Source organism: Oryx dammah, unplaced genomic scaffold (genome assembly GCF_014754425.2).
Source record: "Oryx dammah isolate SB20612 unplaced genomic scaffold, SCBI_Odam_1.1 HiC_scaffold_11, whole genome shotgun sequence".
Classification (NCBI taxonomy): domain Eukaryota; kingdom Metazoa; phylum Chordata; class Mammalia; order Artiodactyla; family Bovidae; genus Oryx; species Oryx dammah.
The window spans coordinates 49,033,215-49,056,894 of NW_024070195.1; the positions used below are offsets into that span (position 1 = coordinate 49,033,215).

Consider the following 23,680-nt stretch of genomic DNA (forward strand, 5'->3'; position numbering starts at 1 on the left):
AATATACATACTATATATAATGTACATTATATTATATATGCTATTACCTATTATATGTTATATATATATTTAATATAGATTATGTATGTTATATATTGCATGTATATCATTTTACATTATATATTATGATATACATAATATTATATTGGGTTAGCCAAAAAGTTCCTTTGAGTTTTACGTAAAAATAAGACACATTTTTCATTTTCACCAAGAACTTTATTGAACAACCTATTCACTGTTTTGTTCCACTACATTCTGCCTCTTTTTAGGAAACTTTATAATTCCATTTTCCCCAAAATCTTTTACCTTTGTGATCAAAGGACTGTTCCAGGTGACATTTACATTCTTCCAGGGAAGTGGAATCTTTTCCACTAAGAGAATTTTTTAAAGACTGAAATAACTGGAATTTTAAAGATGTAACGTCTGATGAATATAGTAGCCTTCTGTACATGGCTACTGGAAAAACCATATCTTTGATTATACAAACCTTTGTCAGCAAAGTAATGTCTCTGCTTATTAATATGCTGTCTAGATTTGTCATAGCTTTTCTTCCAAGAAGGGAGTGTCTTTTAATTTCATGACTGCAGTTACTGTCTGCAGTGATCTTGGAGCCCAAGAAAATAAAGTCCATCACTGTTTCCATTGTTTCCCCATCTATTTGCCATGAAGGGATGTGACAGGATGTATGATCTTAATTTTTTCAATGTTGAGTTTAAGCCAGCTTTTCCCCTCAATGTGGATGCCTCACCCAGTTTTTGCTTCCTAACTCAATTCATCCTCCCAGGTCCAACTCAAAACTTTTCTGATCTTCCAAACCAGTACTTATATATAAACCTCTCTTTATATCATATAAGCTATTTTATTTGATACATAATAATTTGTGAGAAATCATATTTTGGAAATTCCATTAATATTTCTTAGCTTTTGCATGTAATAAGATATGTCATAACATCCTAGTAGGATACATATAAAACACCTGTATTGCATTTTATTAATCAAAATAACAACTCTTAGACACATTGGGTATCATCAGAGAAGTGCTGAGTTTTAATTGTAGATATCACAAAATATGAATAATGCATGATATTAACATTGATACTAGTAATGATAGTAATTAACATATATCAAATACTTTTTATCTTTAAGGCATATAAGTTTCATAATACTTGGACATTATTATTCTAAATTTACGGATGAATAAAACTATTTTAGTTCATTAAAACACGATTAAAAATTAAAAGTATAATAAGGCTAGTTTTTGTCAGTTTGACAAATAAGACACTATGAAAAAGCCTCTTATGCAAAACAACTAGAATTTGGGTAAAAGATATTTTAAACACATTTCTGAGAAGGTTCTGCAAGTTTCCTCCTCTTCAAACAAATAACCAGCTGGAGCAAAAGTCTTGAGCATGAAGAGACTGCTAGTGGCAGCTTGGTCTGTTAGCAAATACCAATATCTACACATTCAATGGACATGAGTTTGAGTAAACTCCGGGAGTTGGCAATGGACAGGGAGGCCTGGCATGCTGCAGTCCATGGCGTCGCAAAGAATCAGACATGACTGAGTAACTGAACTGAACTGAAATGAAGTGTTTGGGTTCCTAGGTCTGAGCTAGAGCTCACCCAACACCACTGCTTTAAGTCTCAAGTCCTAAAAAGGATGGAATTGCCCAAGGTTGGCCACATCCCTAGGCTCCTGACAAAGACCAATACATGGTCTCTCTGAGGTAAGGGCCTCCGAATTGTCACTGATGAAACCAAAGGACAGTTAAGTTTAGCACCGAAGACCACCAAACCCAGAAGAAACTTTCCACCAGGAGTGAGAATCATTAAGGAGACTTCAATCCCTCAGAAGACTTCAGAAAATGCAAATGTCAGATGCAGAACATAAAATGACTACATATGAATGTTTAATGGAGAGACCATTGGGATCATAAAAATTACCAGTAAGAGATTATCAAAAGTCTTGAGGCAGATTTGAAATATATGTGTGTATATATATATATATATATATATAGCCTTTAAAAATAACCAAAATGAGATGGCTGAAGAAGAAAACTAGGATTCATAAAGTAAATAGCAGGAATATTGAAACAACCTAAAGAAAACTAGTGAAATGAAGATATGAAAAAAAAATTACCTATAACATATCATTTAGAAAGGTGAGGTGGAAAATATTTTCAGTGTTAAAAGCTATGGAGGAAATTGAGTATATCTAAAGTTTTTTAAATATAATTTTATTTATTTTAATTGGAGGTTAATTACTTTACAATATTGTATTGGTTTTGCCATACATCAACATGAATCCACCACAGGTATACACGTGTTCCCCATCCTGAACCCCCCTCCCTCCTCCCTCCCAGTACCATCCCTCTGGGTCGTCTCAGTGCACCAGCCCCAAGCATCCAGTATCTTCAAAGGGTAGGATACACATAATGAAGGTGGATTTACATTTATTTATTTTTTTGCAGCCAATAATTTATCTATTTATTTATATTTATAAGTATTTTTTATTTTAATATAAATTTATATATTTTAATTAGAAGCTAATTACTTTATAATATTGTATTGGTTTTGCCATACATTGACATGAATCCACCATGGGTGTACATGTGTTCCCCATCCTGAACCCCTTTCCCACCTTCTTCCCCATCCCATCCCTCTGGATCATCCCAGTGCACCAGCCCCGAGCATCCTGTATCATGCATTGAACCTGGACTGGCGATTCATTTCACATATGATAAGATACAAGTTTCAAAGCCATTCTCCAAAATCATCCCACCCTCACCCTCTCCCACGGAATCCAAAAAACTGTTTTATACATCTGTGTCTGTTTTACTGTCCCACATACAGGGTTATTGTTACCATCTTTCTAAATTCCATATATATACATTAGTATCCTGTATTGGTGTTTTTCTTTCTGGCTTACTTCACTGTATAATAGGCTCCAGTTTCATCCACCTCATTAGAACTGATTCAAATGTATGAAGTTACATTTATAACACTAAGAATTTTCAAGTACTGAGTCAAGATAAGAATGTATAGGTATTAATTACAGTTTATGCCAAACAGGATAAACTAAGCAAAAATAAATGGAAATGCAGTAATCAGACTATAGAAACAAAAAACTAGTCTGAAATTAAAAAAAAAAAAGAAGAAAAAGTTTATCTACAAGGAAATAAGTATTAAACTGATGGAATATTTTTCAACAGCACTAAAAATATTTGCAAAGGATGAAATATTTTCAAATTCATTAGAGAAAATAGATGAACACCTAGAAATCTGTACCTATAAAATATGTCTTTTCAATCAACTTGGGAAATGTTGACATTTTTACCATATTAAAATGTCTGATCCAGGAATGTGAAGTAGTTTTCCTAATTATTTAATTTCTTTTAACATTTTTTGTGGTATCAGAACATAAGTTTTTCATTTAGCCTTAAAAATTTATCTCTGCATCGAACCTAGACTGGTGATTCATTTCTTACATAATATTATACATGTTTCAATGCCATTCTCCCAAATCATCCCACCCTCTCCCTCTCCCACAGAGTCCAAAAGTCTGTTCCATACATCTGTGTCTCTTTTGCTGTCTTGCATACAGGGTTATTGTTACCATCTTTCTAAATTCCATATATATGTGTTAGTATACTGTATTGGTGTTTTTCTTTCTGGCTTACTTTGTATAATTGGCTCCAGTTTCATCCACCTCATTAGAATGGATTCAAATGTATTCTTTTTAATGGCTGAGTAATACTCCATTGTGTATATGTATGGCAAAACCAGTACAGTATTGTAAAGTAAAATAAAGTAAAAAAAAAAAAAAAAGAAAAATATCTCTGATTATATTATCTTCTTTGATGCCATTATAAATGAAACTGCATTCTTATTTTCATTTTGTTTCTTCATTGTTAATGCACAGAAATATAATACTTACCAAAACTGATCTACAGATACAATGCAATTCTTATCAAGATCCCAGATGACATTTCTGTCTACAGCAATGGATGAATTGATCCTACAATGTATTTGGAAATAAAAGAGAACAAAAGTAACTTAAGCAATGTTTAAAAATAAAAAGTTGGAAAATTTGCATGTCTCAATTTCAAAATTTACTATAAAGTCCAGCAATCAATACAGAATAATATTGGCATAAACCTAGACTTGTAGATCAGTGGAATAAACTAAGAGTCCATAAATAAATCCACACACTATTGTCAATTGATTTTTCACTAGGATACCAACACAATGAACAAAGAATAATCTTTCCAACAAATGGTACACCTCAACATTAGAATGATGGATAATCCAAGTTAAAAATTAGGAAAGTCTTAGAAGAGATATTTTCCTAATGAAGATATACAAATGGCCAATAAACTTATGAAAGGTACTCAACGTCACTAGCGATAGGGAAATAAAAATCAAAACCACAGTGAGGTACCACTTCATACCTATTATGTCAACGTGAATAAAAAAAAAGAAAAAGATAATACCATGTGTTGGCAGAAATGTAGAGAAACCGATAACCTCATACTCTGGTAGTGGGGATGTAAAATAGTACAAACACTTTGGAAAACAATTGGGCAGTTCCTCAAAGTGTTAAATACTCTTATTACCTAAATATTTCACTGTTAGGTATACACCCAAGTGAGTTTAAATGTGTCCTTTGTATATGAATGTAATAGAATAGCCAAAAAACAGAGAGTAACTGCCCACCATATGGTGAATGGCTAAGCAAAATATGGTTTGTCCCTAAAATTTGACTACAAAATGAAATGAAGCATTGATATATGCTACAATGTGAATGTGACACAAAAGACTTAGATATTTTATGGATTTATTTATATAAAATGTTCGGAGAGTCAAATCAATAAAGGTATAAAGAAGTTCAGTTGCTAGGGGCTGGGGTAATAAATAGAGATTTGCTTTGGAGTTGAAAATATTCTAAAACTAGAGGGTGGTTTTGCTTGCACAACTCCTTAACATTGACTGAACTGTACACTTTAAACTGGTGGGTTTTATAGCATGTGAATTGTATGCCAATAAAGTTGTTATAAAAATATGAATGTATTTGTGACAGTGAAGGACATTTAAATATTGGTTGGATAGTTGATGATAATAAGAAATCACCTTAACAATATTTAGGTGTGATAATAGTATTGTGATATGCTTTGAAATAAGACCATCTTTGAATTGATTATTGTTGAACATGATTTATAGATACACAGGAATTTTTAATTCTGTTTTCTACTTTTGAAGAAACCAGATATTTAAAATTTTCCAGTAAAAGGGGAAAAAAAAGAGTAAACTTTATCAATAAGACAATTATCAGTTCTAAAAGACTCTAAATAATTCCCAGAGAATTTGTTAGAAATAATAAAAAGTGTAAATTGGCTGCATAAACTATCAACATACAGAACTTCACTTGTATTTCAATGCAGAGATTAAAATACAGTGCAAAATGTAAGAAAGTAATTTAAATTTAATATTTTCTCCCAAACAGATTTTTGAAAGATATATAGCCTCTTGATTTAACCATAAAGCTGCCTTAGAGCTTCAACACTGATTACTAGAGTCATCACACTGTGCCATAAAATTCATTATAGAAAGTCAAAAATTATCTAATATAATGCTACTGTTTGTAAGAAACTTGGCAAAAATGTCAAGTAAAGCATAAGGTTCTACAAGTCCCAGAACTATTTACTATATCAGATATTCAAACATGTATCCTTTTGGGCCAAAAACCTGACAAGAGAAAATGTCAGTTAAGTGTCTTTGCTTTTCTTATATAATATCAATAATCTCATGGTAAGTTAACTAGCATATTATCTCTTTTACAACTTAGTTGTTTTGGTTAAAAATACTTTCAGTAAATCTACTCTGCATTGTAAGGTGTTATGTTTTTCATTTCTACTCTGGGATGAGGTTTTAATTTTACTTAAGAGATGAAAAACAGCAGAAAAACTATAAAATATTTCTTAAGAAACACTGACTTAAACCACATTATTTTGTTATTCTCCACATAGAAATTTATATTTTAATTATGTGAAAATTGTTGGATAGTGAAGATTTAGAATAATATAGAACAAACACTCATTCAGTACAATAATCTTTGCCACTTTGACTTAGGGAACACATAACAACCTAACAGAGTATGTGAAAGTGAAAGTGAAGTTGTTCAGTCATGTCTGACTCTGCGACCCCATGGACTGTAGCCTATCAGGCTCCTCCATCCATGGGATTTTACAGGCAAGAGTGCTGGAGTGGATTGCCATTTCCTTCTCCAAACAGAGCATAATGTTTAGCTAAAAGTAATAACTAGATGCTGGCATTTGTTTTTTCAGATAATTCCTAGGTGATGCCTGTAAATTTTAGATTTTAATGGAGAATTATGACTTTTTCACATAAGACACACTTGATGATTGTATTAATATTTTAATCTAACTAGTCTCTATATAACTTTCAAAGAAGTAATTATAGTTTGTGCATTAAAAATGAACAAATAACAGGATTTGAATTATGTCTTTGAGTGACTCTGAAATATTTCCATTTCTTATTGGGTGAATTAAATTTATTTTCTATGGAAAAGATAATTATAAGTAGAGAATTTGACTTTCGTTTAGTAAAATATCAAGGGCTATATAGGATTATTCATATAATGCAAATAGAAAGTATCAATTAAAACTTTATATGAATTATACACAGTCTTAAGTAATTCATAGATAGAACTACATAAACTGTGAAGAATTTGATGATGGTGACCTGCCATTTGAGAAATATTTAAAATAACAGAAATTTTCATCTCAATGGTAAAATGTTTAGTGTGTCCTGAATTTACTGGTTACTGTTAATGGATCTGTTACTAACATGTTGAACCTGAATTTTCTGATCTTTAATGAAGGATGTGAGAGGCATCACAGCATGTTATTATTTGTTCACATGTGCTGTTTTGAAAAGAGGAGTGCCCTGGTCGTGTGCCTTAGAACAGAAGTTTGTCTCAGAAGTTTTTCTGACTCAGGGTATCTGTCTGTAGTACCCAGGGAGACTACATTTTTAAACAAACTTCCATGGTGATTCTTATATGCCCTTATATTTGAGAATAATGACCATAAGGAGAACACTTTGAAATATCTCCACAGCTTTAAGGGATCTTTATGTGCAGCCAGTTTTCAAACCGTAAAAGTCAGTGTCTCACAATACAAGGAGAATGCAATAAAAGTTTTTATTCTAGCTCTGTCACTAATTAACCATATGACCTTGGGTAAATCATCTCACTTCTATAGACTTTACCTTCCTGAAACCATAGACTTATGGACTGAGCTGAATGACTTCTGTTGAGTCTTCTGCTTTTACAACTCTATTGAATGCAGTTAAAGAATCATATGAGCTTCTCTGTGCCAGGTTCAAGGTCAGAATTACATCACACATGGAAGAATATTCAGTTCTTATTCTCTAGTTAAAATGTTACATGCATAGACATAAGAAAGATGATGTATGTAAAGATATATTAAGAGAAACAACACTGTCATTATTAGCACAGAACCTTCAATTCTGCTGCAGCTAAGATAAATCTGAGATATAGTTCTAAAGGCCAGTTGCTTCTCCAGACATATGGAACCTGAACTTTGGAGCAGTTATTAATAAATGATGAAAGCTCTTTTTTTAAGAAGCCCAGCTTGCCATGGGCTTTCTTTCCAGAGAAACTGGAGAAAAACTAACAACAACTGGATCTGAGAACACTGATAAAGAAGAATGTGGGAGTTTTTTTTTCTTTTTAAATATTTAAAATTTTTGTCTTTATCTGTGAAAAAGAAATTTTTATTAAAATATCCACTTGAAATTCATCACATGTAAACAGGATGATGTAGGAATAAAAAGTCGAACATACTTTTTATTACTGTCATCTCAGAGCCTTGGATTTCACCTTACATTATAGACAGAGAAAATGTTCCATGGAGTTAAAAGAGGAAATCTCAAAAACACTGAGCAGCTGCAATGATCAGAGTAGTACTTGCATTATTATCACATACTTCATAAGCAAATGTTGTCCTATACCTATTGGGAAAGTCTTCTTCTATAGCTGAGATCTATAACTCAGATCTCTCCTCTGGTTTCAGAAGCCTGTTAAACCTTACATAGGAATGAGGCTCTACAGAAACAAATTTCTGTGTTAACATAAAGGATGCTTTATGTCACTCATTGCATCTTCCTACCTTTCCAGAAAAAAGCATCTAGAAATGTTTCTTTGTAATTCGCTGGGGACCAGCTGCACTTCCTGCTATTTCAGCTATTTTTCTTTGCATGAGGAAATTAAAGTTTTGCTTTTAACCTTGTAAGAGTATCTTCTGAATTCCAATGTGTTTATTCAGGTGTGTAATTTTCCAGATAGATAGTTTTTGTAGAGCTTTGGAAATATTCCACTCACATCTCTGGGCCCTGTATTTTACATTTATTTTCTTTTATTGGATATCAACCTTACTTGGCTATACCAAGAAGAAAAATTGTGCCAAATAACTACTTGTATATTGACAGCATGGCTTCAACATAAGCTACATGTACTTTACTTCCATGTTTGATTGTGAATTTTTAAATTGTCATTTAGAGAGTGGTAAATCAATTAGAGTCAAGTATGTATGTCATTTAGAAGTCTTTTTCTAGTCAGAGACTTTTATCAATTGTAAAGAGGACTATGTAATTTAAAATGAAGACAGCTCAGAGCATTACTTATATTTTGAATTGTTGGTTTTTATCAAAAAGTGGAATATTGTAACATGTATTTAGACATTAAGAAAAACTGAATGATGCAGACCTTTATTATTCCCTAAAAAGAATTTATTAACTAACTGCCTAACCTGGTATTAATGCTCAAAATCTTTCAAGCAAGGCTTCAATAGTACATGAATGAGAACTTCCAGATGTAAAAGTTGGATTTAGAAAAGGCAGAGATCAAATTGACAACATCCATTGGATCATAAAAATGCAACTGAATTCCAGAAAAATATCTACTTCTGATTCATTCACTATGCTAAAGCCTTAGATTGGGTAGATCACAAGAAACTGTGGAAAATTCTGAAAGAGATGGGAGTACCAGACCACCTTACCTGTCTCCTGAGAAACCTGTATGCAGGTCAAGAATCAACAGTTAGCATCAGACATGGAACAATGGACTGGTTACAAATAGGGAAAGGATTATATCAAAGCTGCATATTGTTACCCTGCTTATTTAACTTATACGCAGAGTACATCATGAGAAATGCCAAGCTGGATGAAGCACAAGCTGAAACCAAGATTTCCAGGAAAAATATCAATAACCTCATATATATAGATGACACCACCCTAATGGCAGACAGTTAAGAGGAAGAGAAAGAGAAAGAGCCTCTTGATGAAGGTGAAAGAGGAGAGTGAACAAGCTGGCTTAAAATGCAGCATTCAAAAAGCTAAGATTATGACATCTGGTCCCATCACTTCATGGCAAATAGAAGGGGAAATAATGGAAACAGTGACAGATTTTTATTTTCTTGGACTCCAAAATTGCTGCAAACAATGACTGCAGCAATGAAATTAAAAGATGCTTGCTCCTTGGAAGTAAAGCTATGACAAACCTAGACAGTGTATTTAAAAGCAGAGTCATTACTTTGCTGATGAAGAACTGTAGAGTCAAAGCTATATCAGCCATGTAAGGATGTGAGAGTTGGACCAAAAAGAGGCTGAGTGCTGAAGAATTGATGCGTTTGAGCTGTGGTGCTGGAGAAGACTCTTGAGAGCTCCTTGGATGATAAGAGATCAAACCAGTCATTACTAAAGGAAATCAACCCTGAACACTCACTGGAAGGACTGATGCTGAAAGTGAAGCCCCAGTACTTTGGCCACCTGGTGCAAAGAGCTGACTCATGGAGGTAAACCCCAATGCTGAGGAAGACTGAGGGCAGGAGGAGAAGAGAGAGGCAGAGGGTGAGATAGTTGTATGGCATCATCCACTCAATGGACATGAGTTTGTGCAAACTCTCAGAGATAATGAAGGACAGGAAAGCCTGGCGCGCTGCAGTTCATCAGGTAATTAAGAGTTGCACACGAAGGAGTGGCTGAACAATAACTACAGACCCGATATTACACTGGGTAGTCCTTTCAACATAGTGTGGTGAAAGTAATCAGTTTAGTTCAGTCACTCAGTCATGTCAGACTCTTTGTGAACTTCTTAACTGCAGCACGCAAGGCTTCCCTGTCCAACACCAAACCCCTGAGCTTTCTCAAACTCATGTCCATCCAGTTGGTGATGACATCCAGCCATCTCATCCTCTGTCATTCCCTTCTCCTCCTGCCTTCAATCTTTCCCCAGTACCAGAGTCTTTTCCATTCAGTCAGTTCTCATCAGGTGGCCAAAGCATCAGTCTTTCCAATGAATATTCAGGACTGACTTCTTTTAGGATTGACTGGTATGATCTCCTTGCAGTCAAAGGGACTCTCAAGAGTCTTTTCCAACACCACGGTTCAAAAGTATCAATTCTTCAGTTCTCAGCTTTCTTTACAGTCCAACTCTCACATCCATACATGACTACTGGAAAAATCATAGCTTTGACTAGATGGACCTTTGTTGGCAAAGTAATGTCTCTGCTTTTTAATACTCTGTCCACGTTGGTCATAGTTTTTCTTCCAATGAGCAAATGTCTTTTAATTTCATGGCTGAAGTCACCATCTGCAGTGATTTTGGAGACCCCCAAATAAAGTCTGTCACTGTTTTCACTGTTTCCCCATCTATTTGCCATGAAGTCATGGGACCAGATGCCATGATCTTAATTTTCTGAATGTTGAGTTTTAGCCAGTTTTTCCACTCTCCTCTTATTTGCATCAAGAGGCTCTTTGGTTCTTCTTCACTTTCTGCCATAAGGGTGGTGTCATCTGCATATCTGAGGTTATTGATATTTCCCCTGGAAATCCTGATTCCAACTTGTGCTTCATCCAGCCTGGCATTCCACATGATGTACACTGCATATAAGTTAAATAAGCAGGGTGATGATATACATCCTTTGCATACTCCTTTCCCAATTTGGATCTAGTTCATTATTCCAGGTGTGGTTCTAACTGTTGCTTTTTGACCTACAAACAGGTTTTTCAGGAGGCAGATAAGGTTGTTTGGTATTCCCGTCTCTTTCAGAATTTTCCACAGTTTGTGGTGTCCACACAGTCAAAGACTTTGGTGTAGTCAATAAAGCAGAAGTAGATGCTTTTCCAGAACTCTCTTGCTTTTTTGATCATCCAGTGGATGTTGGCAATCTAATCTCTGATTCTTCTGTCTTTTCTAAAGGCAGCTTGAACATCTGGAAATTCTTAGTTCACATACTTTTAAAGACTCACTTGGATAATTTTGATCATTGCTAGTGTGTGTAATGAGTGCAACTGTGTGGTAGTCTGAACATTCTTTGGCATTGCCTTTCTTTGGTATTGGAATGAAAACTGACATTTTCCAGTCCGGTGGCCATTGCTGAGTTTTCCAAATTTGCTGGCATATTAAATGCAGCACTTTCACAGCATCATCTTTTAAGATTTGAAACAGCTCAACTGGAATTGCATCACGTTCTCTAGCTTTGTTCGTAGTGATGCTTCCTAAGGCCCATTTGACTTCACACTCCAGGATTTCTTGCTCTACGTGGCTGATCACACTATCATGGTTGTCTGAGTCATTGAGATCTTTTTTGTATAGTTCTTCTATGCATTCTTGCCACCTCTTCTTATTATCTTCTGCTTCTTTTAGGTCCATAGCATTTCTGTCTCTTATTGTGCCCATCTTTGCATGAAATGTTCCCTTTATATTTGCTTGTTATTCCCTTGGTACAATTTGCTGTGTGAGTGTTCTTAATGTTACTTCTTTCTTTCGGTCTCATTTACTCAATTGTTAAGTGGAACTAAGAATATCTCCTATGGGGAAACAATGGAAACAGTGTCAGACTATTTTGGGGGGCTCCAAAATCACTGCAGATGGTGACTGCAGCCATGAAATTAAAAGACGCTTACTCCTTGGAAGAAAAGTTATGACCAACCTAGATAGTATATTCAAAAGCAGAGACATTACTTTGCCGACTAAGGTCCATCTAGTCAAGGCTATGGTTTTTCCTGTGGTCATGTATGGATGTGAGAGTTGGACTGTGAAGAAGGCTGAGCACAAGAATTGATGCTTTTGAACTGTGGTGTTAGAGAAGACTCTTGAGAGTCCCTTGGACTGCAAGGAGATCCAACCAGTCCATTCTGAAGGAGATCAGTCCTGGGATTTCTTTGGAAGGAATGATGCTAAAGCTGAAGCTCCAGCACTTTGGCCACCTCATGCGAAGAGTTGACTCATTGGAAAAGACTGTGATGCTGGGAGGGATTGGGGGCAGGAGGAGAAGGGGACGATCCAGGATGAGATGGCTGGATGGCATCACTGACTCTATGGAAGTGAGTCTGAGTGAACTCCTGGAGATGGTGATGGACAGGGAGGCCTGGCGTGCTGCGATTCATGGGGTCGCAAAGAGTTGAACACGACTGAGCGACTGAATTGAACTGAACTGAAGGTTGTACTGAGACCACCATGACAAATAGCTTTAAAGTTTGTTTTATATTTTGATGCACAAATAAAAAATTCCCCAGAAGTGTTTGTCCTATTTATAGGCTTACATTTTCAAAACAGATAAAAAGAAAGAGAGAGAAAGGAAGTTAGGGATGGAAGGAAGAAGGAAGGGAGGGAGAAAGAAAGGAAGGTAGGGAGGAAAGGGAAGAAAGTAAGTTAATAGTATCTGGACCAGGAACTTCTACTGAACATTGGCCCTGAGATCAGAAGTTTCTGCCATGTCCAAATAAGGCCTCACACTTAATAGTTATTTATAAAAATGTTTTATTTGAATTGAATTATCTATATTATGTCCATAATGGAAAAATAGATATATAGTTTTGATGTGTTACATATCACCTAGCATTGTAGGGAAGCAGTAGCTCTTACTGGAGTGAGGAAATCTTCTGAGAAAAGATTATGCTTCAGAAATTCTTAAAATTACACACAAAACACCAATACAGTATACTAACACATATATATGGAATTTAGAAAGATGGCAATGATGACCCTGTATGCAGGACAGCAAAAAAGACACAGATGTGTATAGAGGACTTTTGGACTCAGAGGGAGAGGGAGAAGGTGAGATGATTTGGGAGAATGGCATTGAAACATGTATAATATCATGTAAGAATCGAATTGCCAGTCTATGTCCAATGCAGGATACAGCACGCTTGGGGCTGGTACACGGGGATGACCCAGAGAGATGTTGTGGGGAGGTGGGTAGGAGAGGGGTTCATGTTTGGGAACGCATGTACACCCATGGTGGATCCATGTCAATGTATGGCAAAACCAATACAGAATTGTAAAGTAAAAAAAAAAAAAAAGAATTAAAAATAAAACAGCCACACGACCCAGAAAAAAAAAATTACACACAAAAAATCCACAAGTGTACATATAATTTAATAAATAAACATTAGTATGAAAGCAATACAGAAGTGGTAAGAAGCAATTTATCACATTTAAAGCAATTTGTCAAATTTGTCAAATTTTCTCCACTCCATGAACATTCTAGGCAAAACTGATCTTAAAATTGAATATAAAATTCACTTTGAATTGAGAAAACAATCATTATCATAGACCTTAGAAGAGGAAGATGTACTTTTTACACGGGGTAAAAATAAATAGTGTAATTTAAAATGTGTCTCTCAATTAAAATACAGAAGCATTAGATATTTTGTAGCAGAGATATCATTTTAAGAATATATTTGAAATATATTCAAAATTTATTTTTGAATATTAGAAATATTATTATTAGATTCTTGTCATTGAAACCAAACAGTGTTTTTGAAATAAACCTACTGTCATTTTTTGAGAAAACATGAATGAATGCAGTATTTTTCCAGTTAATTTAAAATTCTTTTTCAATGTCATGCTTTCTCTTTCATACACAAACATCCTCCCCCCCCACACACACATGCACACAGAGATTCATTTATCATTTTATATACAATAATTACATTATAATATTAATGAAATAAAAGTGAAATAAAAGTTAACTTCACTTCTCCCCACAATTCTTAAATTACTCAAACAATTAATTGCTTTGGTAGAGAAAAACACTCTGTGTAACATATGTAAGCAGAGCATTGCATTTTTTAATATCCTCATTACTTATTTTTTCTCTTCAGTTTCCCAGGATATTTGATTAACTAGCCATACTTTCCAGAACAATTTATATTGTCTTAAAGTCTTTTCTGGAAAAATGTTTGATCTCCAAATTTGAATGCAAATATTTAACACAAAAGATGAATTATTGCCCTATAAATATTAAAAATACATTTAGACAAATCATCTACCTTTACTATTGCAAGATTCTGATATTTAATTATTATGTGTGTGTCTGTGTTCTTAGTCACTTAGTTGTGTTCTACTCTTTTACATACATGAACCATCTATTTTGCAGCTGGAAGTTCGTACCTCTTAACCTACCTCACCTATTTTTTTCCCCACCCCTCCACCTCTGGCTTGCTTGCTCTCTTTACCTATAACTAAGTTTCTGTTTTGCTATGTCTCTTCCCTTGATTTGTTTTTAAAATTCCACATTTGAGTGAAATCATACAGCATTTTTTTTCACTGTCTGATTTATTTAGTTAGAATAATGTCCTCCATATCCATCCTTGTTGTTGCAAATGTAAAGATTTCATTTTTGGCTAAGTAGTTCTGGATTATGTGTGTATGTATGTATATGTCTGCTGTGTGCTATGTTGCTTCAGTCATATTTGACTCTTTGTGATCCCATGGATTTTAGCCCACCAGACTCCTCTGTCCATGAGGTTCTCCAGGCAAGAATACTGGAGTGGGTTGCCATTTCCTTCTTCAGGGGATCTTCTCAACACAGGGATCAATCCCTTCTCTCTTCCATCTTCTGAATTGGCAGGCAGGTTCTTTCTTTACCATTAGTTCTATCTAGGAAGTGTGTGTGTGTGTATATATATATACATATATATGTATATATATACATACATATACATACACATATATACATGTATGTGTGTATATATATATATAACCTTTTCATTTATTCGTCTATTCATGGACATTATGGTTGTTGTCATATCTTTGTTATTGCAGATAATGCTGCAGTGAACATAAGGGTGGTATATCTTTTTTTTAGATGAAAGATATAAATTTATTAAAAGAATAGGCTATCAGATTTTACTCAAAAAGAAACAATAACTTAAACAACTTTATATCCATTACAAAACTTGAAATTGTAGTTAAAAATCTTTTTTTAAATGTATTTATATTAATTGGAGGCTAATTGCTTTACAATATTGTGGTGGTTTTTGCCATACATTGACATGAATCAGCCACAGGTGTACATGTGTCCCCATCCTGAACCTCCCACCTCCCTCCCCATACCATCCCTGTAGGTTGTCCCAGTGCACTGGCATTGAGTGCCCTGTTTCATGCATCGAACTTGGACTGGTCATCTCTTTCACATACAGTAATATATATGTTTTAATGCTATTCTCTCAAATCATCCCACCCTTGCCTTCTCCCCCAGTCCAAAAGTCTATTCTTTAAATCTGTGTCTCTTTTGCTGTCTCCATATAGGGTTGTTGTTACCATCTTTCTAAATTTCATATATATGTGTTAATGTACTGTATTGATGTTTTTTCTTTCTGACTTACTTTGCTGTATATAATAGGCTCCAGTTTCATTCACCTCATTAGAACTGATTCAAATTCATTCTTTTTAATAGCTGAGTAATATTCTATTGTGTATATGTACCAAGCTTTCTTATCCACTCGTCCGCCAATGGACATCTAAGTTGCTTTCATGTCTTGCCTATTGTAAACAGTGCTGTGATGAACATTTAGGGTACACATGTCTCTTTCAATTCTGGTTTCCTATGTGTGTATGCCCAGCAGTGGGATTCCTGGGTCGTATGGCAGTTCTATCTCCAGCTCTTTAAGGGATCTCCACACTGTTCTCCACAGTGGCTGTACTAGTTTGCATTCCCACCAACAGTGTAAAAGGTTCCCTTTTCTCCACACCCTCTCCAGCTTTTATTGTCTGTAGACTTTTTGATAGTAGCCATTCTGACTAGCATAAGATGATACCTCATTATGGGTTTGATTTGTATTTCTCTGATAAACTGTAACGTTAAGCATCTTTTCATGTGTTTGTTAGCCATCTGTATGTCTTCTTTGGAGAAATGTCTGTTTAATTCTTTGGGCCATTTTTTTAATTGGGTTGTTTATTTTCTGGTATTGAGCTGCATAAGCTGCTTGTATATTTTTGAGATTAATTCTTTGTCAGTTGCTTCATTTGCCTCGTCTATCTTCTCCCATTCTGAAGCCTGTCTTTTCACCTTGCTTATAGTTTTCTTCGTTGTGCAAAAGTTTTTAAGTTTAATTAGATCCCATTTCTTTATTTTTGCTTATATTTATATTACTCTTGGAGGTAGGTAATAGAGGATCCTGCTGTGATTTATGTTAGAGAGTGTTTTGCCTATGTTTTCCTCTAGGCGTTGTATAATTTCTGGTCTTACATTTAGATCTTTAATCAATTTTGAGTTTATTTTTATGTATGGTGTTAAAAAGTGTTCTAATTTCATTCTTTAACAGGTGGTTGACCAGTTTTCCCAGCACCACTTGTTATAAGGGGATTGTCTTTTCTCCATTGTATATCTTTGCCTCCTTTATCAAAGATAAGGTGTTCATAGGTGTGTGGATTTATCTCTGGGCTTTCTATTTTATTCCATTAATTTATATTTTTTTGTGGCTCAGTTCATGAACTCCTTATTGCCAAATTCAGACTTAAATTGAAAAAAGTGAGGAAAACCATTAAAAATTCAGGTATGACCTAAATCAAATCTGTTATGATTATACAGTGGAAGTGAGAAATAGATTTAAGGGTCTAGATCTGATAGACATAGTGCCTGATGAACTATGGATGGAGATTTGTGACAATTGTACAGGAAACAGGGATCAAGACCAGCCCCAAGAAAAAGAAATGAAAAAAAAAGCAAAATGGCTGTCTGAGGAGACCTCACAAATGGCTGTGAAACAAAGAGAAGTGAAAAGCAAAGGAGAAAAGGAAAGATAGACCTGTTTGAATGCAGAACTCCAACAAATAGCAAGGAAAGAGAAGAAAAGGCTTTCCTCACTGATCAGTGCAAAGAAATAGAGGAAAACAATAGAATGGGAAAGACTACAAATCTCCTCAAGAAAATTAGAGATACCAAGGGAACATTTCATGCAATGATGGGCTCAATAAAGGACAGGAATTGTGTGGACCTAATAGAATGAGGAGATATTAAGAAGTGGCAAGCATACACAGAACTATACAAAAGAGATCTCAATGACCCAGATAATCATGATGGAATCACTCTTCTAGAGCCAGACATCTTGGAATGTGAAGTCAAGTGGGCCTTAGGAAGCATCACTATGAACAAAGCTAGTGGAGGTGATGGAATTACATTTGGGCTATTTCAAATCCTGCAAGATGATGCTGTGAAAGTGCTGCACTCAATATGCCAGCAAATTTGGAAAACTCAGCAGTGGCCACAGGACTAGATAAGGTCAGTTTTCATTCCACTGTCAAAGAAAGACAATGCCAAAGAATGCTCAAAGTACCACACAATTGCACTCATCTCACATGCTAGTAAAGTAATGCCCAAAATTCTCCAAGCCAGGCTTCAGCAATACATGAGCCATGAACTTCCAGATGTTCAAGCTGGTTTTAGAAAAGGTAGATGAACCAGAAGTCAAATTGCCAACATCTGCTGGATCATGGAAAAAGCAAGAGAGTTCCAGAAAAAAACATTTATCTCTGCTTTATTGACTATGCCAAAGCCTTTGACTGTGTGGATCATAATAATCTGTGGAAAATTCTGAAAGAAATGGGAATACCAGACCACCTGACCTGCCTCTAGAGAAACCTATATGCAGATCAGGAAGCAACAGTTAGAATTGGACATTAAACAACTGACTGGTTCCAAATAGGAAAAGGAGTACATCAAGGTTGTATATTGTCACCCTGCTTATTTAACTTCTGTGCAGAGAACATCATGAGAAACACTGGGATGGAAGAAGCACAAGCTGGAAACAAGATTGCCAGGAGAAATATCAATCACCTCAGATATGCAGATGACACCACCCTTATGGCAGAAAGTGAAGAAGAACTAAAAAGCTTGTTGAGGAAAGTGAAAGAGGAGAATGAAACAGTTGCCTTAAAGCTCAACATTCATAAAACTAAGGTCATGGCATCTGGTCCCTTCACTTCATGGCAAATAGATGGAGAAACAGTGGAAACAGTGGCTGACTTTATTTTTTGGTTCCAAAATCACTTCAGATGGAGATTGCAGCCATTAAATTAAAAGACACTTATTACTTGGAAGGAAAGTTATGACCAACGTAGACAGCATATTAAAAAGCAGAGACACTACTTTACTAGCAAAGATCTGTTTAGTCAAGGCTATGGTTTTTCCAGTAGTTGTGTATGGATGTCAGAGTTGGACTATAAAGAAATCTCAGTGCCAAAGAATTGATGATTTTGAAATGTGGTGTTGGAGAAGACTCTTGAGTCCCTTAGACTGCAAGGGGATCCAACCAGTCCATCCTAAAGGAGATTAGTCCTGGGTGTTCTTTGGAAGGTCTGAAGCTGAAACTCCAATACTTTGGCCACCTGATGCGAAGAGCTGACTCATTTGAAGTGACCCTAATGCCGGAAAAGATTGAGGGCAGGAGAAAAGAGGACAACAGAGGATCAGATGATTGGATGGCATCACCGACTTAATGCACATGAGTTTGGGTAGGGTCCAGGAGTTGGTGATGGACAGGCAGGCCTGGCGTGCTGCAGTTCATGGGGTTGCAAAGAGACAGACATGACTGAGTGACTGAACTGAACTGAGTCCATATTTCTGTCTTTGTGCCAGTACCCTACTCTCTTGATGACTGTGACTTGATAGTATAGTCTGAAGTCAGGCAGGTTGATTCCTCCAGTTCCATTCTTTATTCTCAAGATTGCTTTGGGTATTCGAGGTTTTTTTTGTGTTTCGATGCAGATTGTGAGATTATTTGTTCTAGTTCTCTGATAGAATCTATAGATTACTTTGGGTAGTATACTCATTTTCACTATATTAATCTTTCAATCCATGAACATGGTATATTTCTCCACTATTTTGTATTCTCTTTGATTTATTTCATCAGTGTTTTATAGTTTTCTATATATAAGTCTTTCATTTCTTTAGGTAGATTTATCTCTAAGTATTTTACTATTTTTGCCACAATGGTGAATGGGATTGTTTCCTTTCTTTATCTTTCTGTTTTCTCATTGTTAGCATATAGGAATGCAAGGGATTTCTGTATATTAATTTTACATCCTGTGACTTTACTATATTCCCTGATTAGCTCTAGTAATTTTCTGATGGTGTCTTTAGTGTTTTTTATGTAGAGGATCATGTCATTTGCAAACAGTGAGAGTTTTACTTCGTCTTTTCCAATCTAGATTCCTTTTACTTCTTTTTCCTCTCTGACGGTTATGGCTAAATCTTCCAAAAGTATGTTGAAATAGTAATGGTGAGAGTGGGCATACTTGTCTTGTTCCTAACTTTAGGGGAAATGCTTTCAATTTTTCACCATTGAGGATAATGTTTCCTGTGGGTTTATCATATATGGCTTTTATTATGTTGAGGTATGTTACTTCTATGCCTGCTTTCTGGAGAGTTTTCATCATAAATCGGTGTGGAATTTTGTCAAAGGCTTTCTCTGCATCTACTTAGATAATCATATGGTTTTATCTTTCAGTTTGTTAATGTGGCATATCACATTGATTGATTGTGAATATTGAAGAATACTTGCATGCCCACTTGGTCATGATGTATGATCTTTAAATATGTTGTTAGATTCTCCTTGCTTGAATTTTGTTAAGGATTTTTGCATCTATGTTCATCAGTGAAATTAGCCTGTAGTTTTCTTTTGTGACATCTTTTTCTGGTTTGGGTATTAGGGTAATAGTGGCCTCATAGAATGAGTTTGGGAGTTTACCTTCCTCTGCAATTTTCTTTTAAGGGATTCGGTAGGATAGTTGTTAGCTATTGTCTAAATTTTAGGTAGAATTCAGCTATGAAGCCGTCTGGACCTGGGCTTTTGTCTGTTGGAAAATTTTTGATTACAGTTTCGATTTCCATGCTTGTAATGTGTCTGTTAAGATTTTATATTTCTTCCAGTTCAGTTTTGAAAGGTTATACTTTTCTAAGAATATGTTCATTTCTTCCAAACTGCCCGTTTTATTGGCATATAGTTGCTGATAGTAGTCTTTTATGATCCCCCCCCTTTTTTTCCTGTGTTTTCTTTTGTGATTTCTCCATTTTCATTTCTAATTTTGTTGATTTGATTCTTCTCCCTTTTTTCTTGAGTCTAATGGTTTGTTTATTTTATTTATCTTCTCAAAGAAACAACTTTTAGTTTTCTTTATTTTTTGCTATGGTCTCCTTTGTTTCTTTTCCACTTATTTCTGCTCTGATTTTTATGATTTCTTTCCTTCTACTAACCCTGGGGTTCTTCATTTCTTATTTTTCTAGTTGCTTTAGGTTTACAGTTAGGTTATTTATTTGATTTTTCTCTTGCTTCTTAAGATAAGCTTGTATTGCTGTGAACCTTCCCCTTAGCACTGATTTTACTGAATCTCATAGGATTTGGGTTGTCATGTTTTAATTTTCATTTGTTTCTATGAATATTTTGATTTCCTTTTTGTTTTCTTCCATGATTTATTGGCTATCAGAAGCATGTTGTTTAGCCTCCATATGTTTGTATTTTAATAGTTTTTTTTTCTTGTAGTTAACATCTAATCTTACTGCATTGTGATCAGAAAAGATGCTTGAAATGATTTCAATTTTTTTTTTTTTAACCAAGGCTAGATTTATGGCACAAGATGTGATCTATCCTAGAGAATGTGAAATTCATTGTTTTGGGGTGAAATGTACTAGCCCATTGTACCACTTAACATTTGTGCTTCTTTGCTAATTTTCTGTTTGGTTGATCCATCCATAGGTGTGAATGGGGTATTAAAGTCTCCCACTATTATTGTGTTACTGTTAATTTCCCCTTTCATACTTGTTAGCATTTGCCTTACTTATTGAGGTGATCCTATGTTGGGTGCATATGTATTTATAGTTATATCTTCTTGCATTGATCCTTCTATCATTATGTAGTGTACTTCTTTGTTTCTTTTCACAGCCTTCATTTCAAAGTCTATTTTATCTGATATGTGTATTGCTACCCCTGATTTTGGAGAAGGGAATGAAAACTCACTCCAGTATTCTTGCCTGGAGAATCCCATGGACAGAGGAGCCTGATGGGCTACAGTCCATGGGGATGCAAAGAGTCAGACATGACTGAGTGACTAAACCACCACCACCACCACCCCTGCTTTATTTTGATCTCAATTTGCATGAAATATCTTTTTCCAGCCCTTCACTTTCAGTCTGTATGTGTGCCTTGGTTTAAAGTGGGCCTCTTGTAGACAGTACATATAGGAGTCTTGTTTTTGTATCCATTCAGCCAGTGTTAATCTTTTTTTTGGGGGTATATTTAAGATAATTATTGATAAGTATGATCCCATTGCCATTAACTTTGTTATTTTGGGTTCGAGTTTATAAACCTTTCCAGTGTTTCCTTTCTAGAAAAGATCCTTTAGCATTTGTTGAAGAGCTGGTTTGGTGGTGCTGAATTCTCTCAGCTTTTGCTTGTCTGTAAAGTTTTTTATTTCTCCTTCACATTTGAATGAGATCATTGCTGGATATATTAATCTAGGTTGTAGATTTTTCTCTTTCATTTTAAGTATGTCCTTCCATTCCCTTCTGTCCTGAAGAGTTTTTATTGAAAGATCAGCTGTTATCCTTATGGGGATCTCCTTGTATGTTATTTATTCCTTTTCCTTTTCTGCTTTTAATATTTTCTCCTAGTGACTGATGTTCATTAGTTTGTTTACTATGTGTCTTGGGGTGTCTCACTTTGTGTTTATCTTGTTTGGGACTCTCTGGGTTTCTTGGACTTGGGTGGCTATTTCTTTCCCCATTTTAGGAAAGTTTTCAACTATTATCTCTTCAAGTATTTCCTCATGGCCTTTCTTTTTGTCTTCTTCTGGGACTCCTATGATTTGAATGTTGGGGTGTTTAACATTGTCCCAGAGGTCTTTGAGTTTGTCCTCATTTCTTTTAGTTTTGTTTTTCCTCTCTGCTTCATTTATTTCTACCATTATATCTTTCACCCCATTTATCCTGTCTTCTGCCTCAGTTATTCTACTGATGCTTCCCTCCAGAGTGCTTTTGATCTCAGTTATTGCATTATTCATTATTGATTGACTCTTCTTTATTTCTTCTAGGTCCTTGTTAAACATTTCTTGCATCTTCTTAATCCTTGTCTCTAGTCTGTTTATCTGTAACTCCATTTTGTTTTCAAGATTTTGAGTCTTCTTTACTATCATTATTCTGAATTCTTTTTCAAGTATATTCCCTATCTCCTCCTCTTTTTTTTTTTTGGTATGGTGGGCATTTATCATCTTAATTTACCTGCTGAATATTTCTCTGCCTTCCTTTTTGTTTTGTTTAGATTGTTGTGCTTGGGGTGCCCTTTCTGTAGGCTGGAAGTGTGTGGTTCCTCTTATTGTGGAAGTTGCTCCCTGTAGGTGGGGTTAGACTAGTGGTTTATCAACATTTTCTGATTAGGGGAGCTTGCATCATGTGTTTTGGTTGGTGGAGCTGGATCTCCTTTTTGAAGACCAATGAAGTGTCCAGTAGTGAGTTTTGGGATGTCTATGTGTTTGGCATGGCTTTGGGTAGCCTGTCTTTTAATGTTCAGGGCTGTGTTCCTGCTTGCTGGAGAATTAGCATGATATGTCTTGCTCTAGAACTTGTTGGCTCTTGAGTGGAGCTTGCTTTCAGTGTAGGTATAGAGGTTTTGGGCTGACCTCTTGTCTATTAGTGTTCCGTGGAATCAGGAGTTCTCTGATGTTCACAAGTTTCGGAGTTAAGCCTCCTGCCTCTGGCTTTCAGTCATTCTTTTACAGTAGCCTCAAGACTTCTCCATCCATACAGCAAAGGTGATAAAACATCCAGGTTAATGGTGAAACAATTCTCTACAACAAGGGACACCCAGAGAGGTTCACAGAGTTACATGATGAAGAGAAGAGGGAGGAAGGAGATAGAGGTGGCCAGGAGGAGAAAAGGAGGAGTCAAAAGGGAGAGACCAAGCTAGCCAGTAATCAGTTCCCTAAGTGTTGTCCACAGTCCAGAACACCCAGAGAGATCCACAGAGTTAAGTAGAAAATAGAAGGGGGAGGGTGGAGATAGAGGAGACCTCAGGGACAAAAGGGAGAGTCAGAAAGTGAGAGAGGAATTAAGCCAGTAATCACAACCCTAAGTGAAAGTGGATACTGAAGATTAGATTCTTAAAGTTACAAAATTGATAACAAATACCAAAAAGCAATGATTAAAAATCTAGAGTAGAGGTTAAGGGAAGGGAAGGGAAAGTTGCTCAGTCGTGTCCGACTCTTTGTGACCCCATGGACTGTAGCCTACCAGGCTTCTCAGTCCATGGGATTTTCTAGGCAAGAGTACTGGAGTGGGTTGCCATTTCCTTCTCCAGG

General features: G+C 35.5%; 1 long non-coding RNA gene across 1 annotated transcript; it reads left to right on the plus strand.

The window, feature by feature from the left end:
* The first annotated feature begins 1,412 nt into the window (after nt 1-1,412).
* On the plus strand, nt 1,413-17,178 carry LOC120869893. Its single transcript, XR_005722656.1, has 3 exons — nt 1,413-1,424; nt 16,557-16,558; nt 17,104-17,178. It is a non-coding gene; the product is annotated as an uncharacterized LOC120869893 (long non-coding RNA).
* Nucleotides 17,179-23,680: the final 6,502 nt, after the last annotated feature.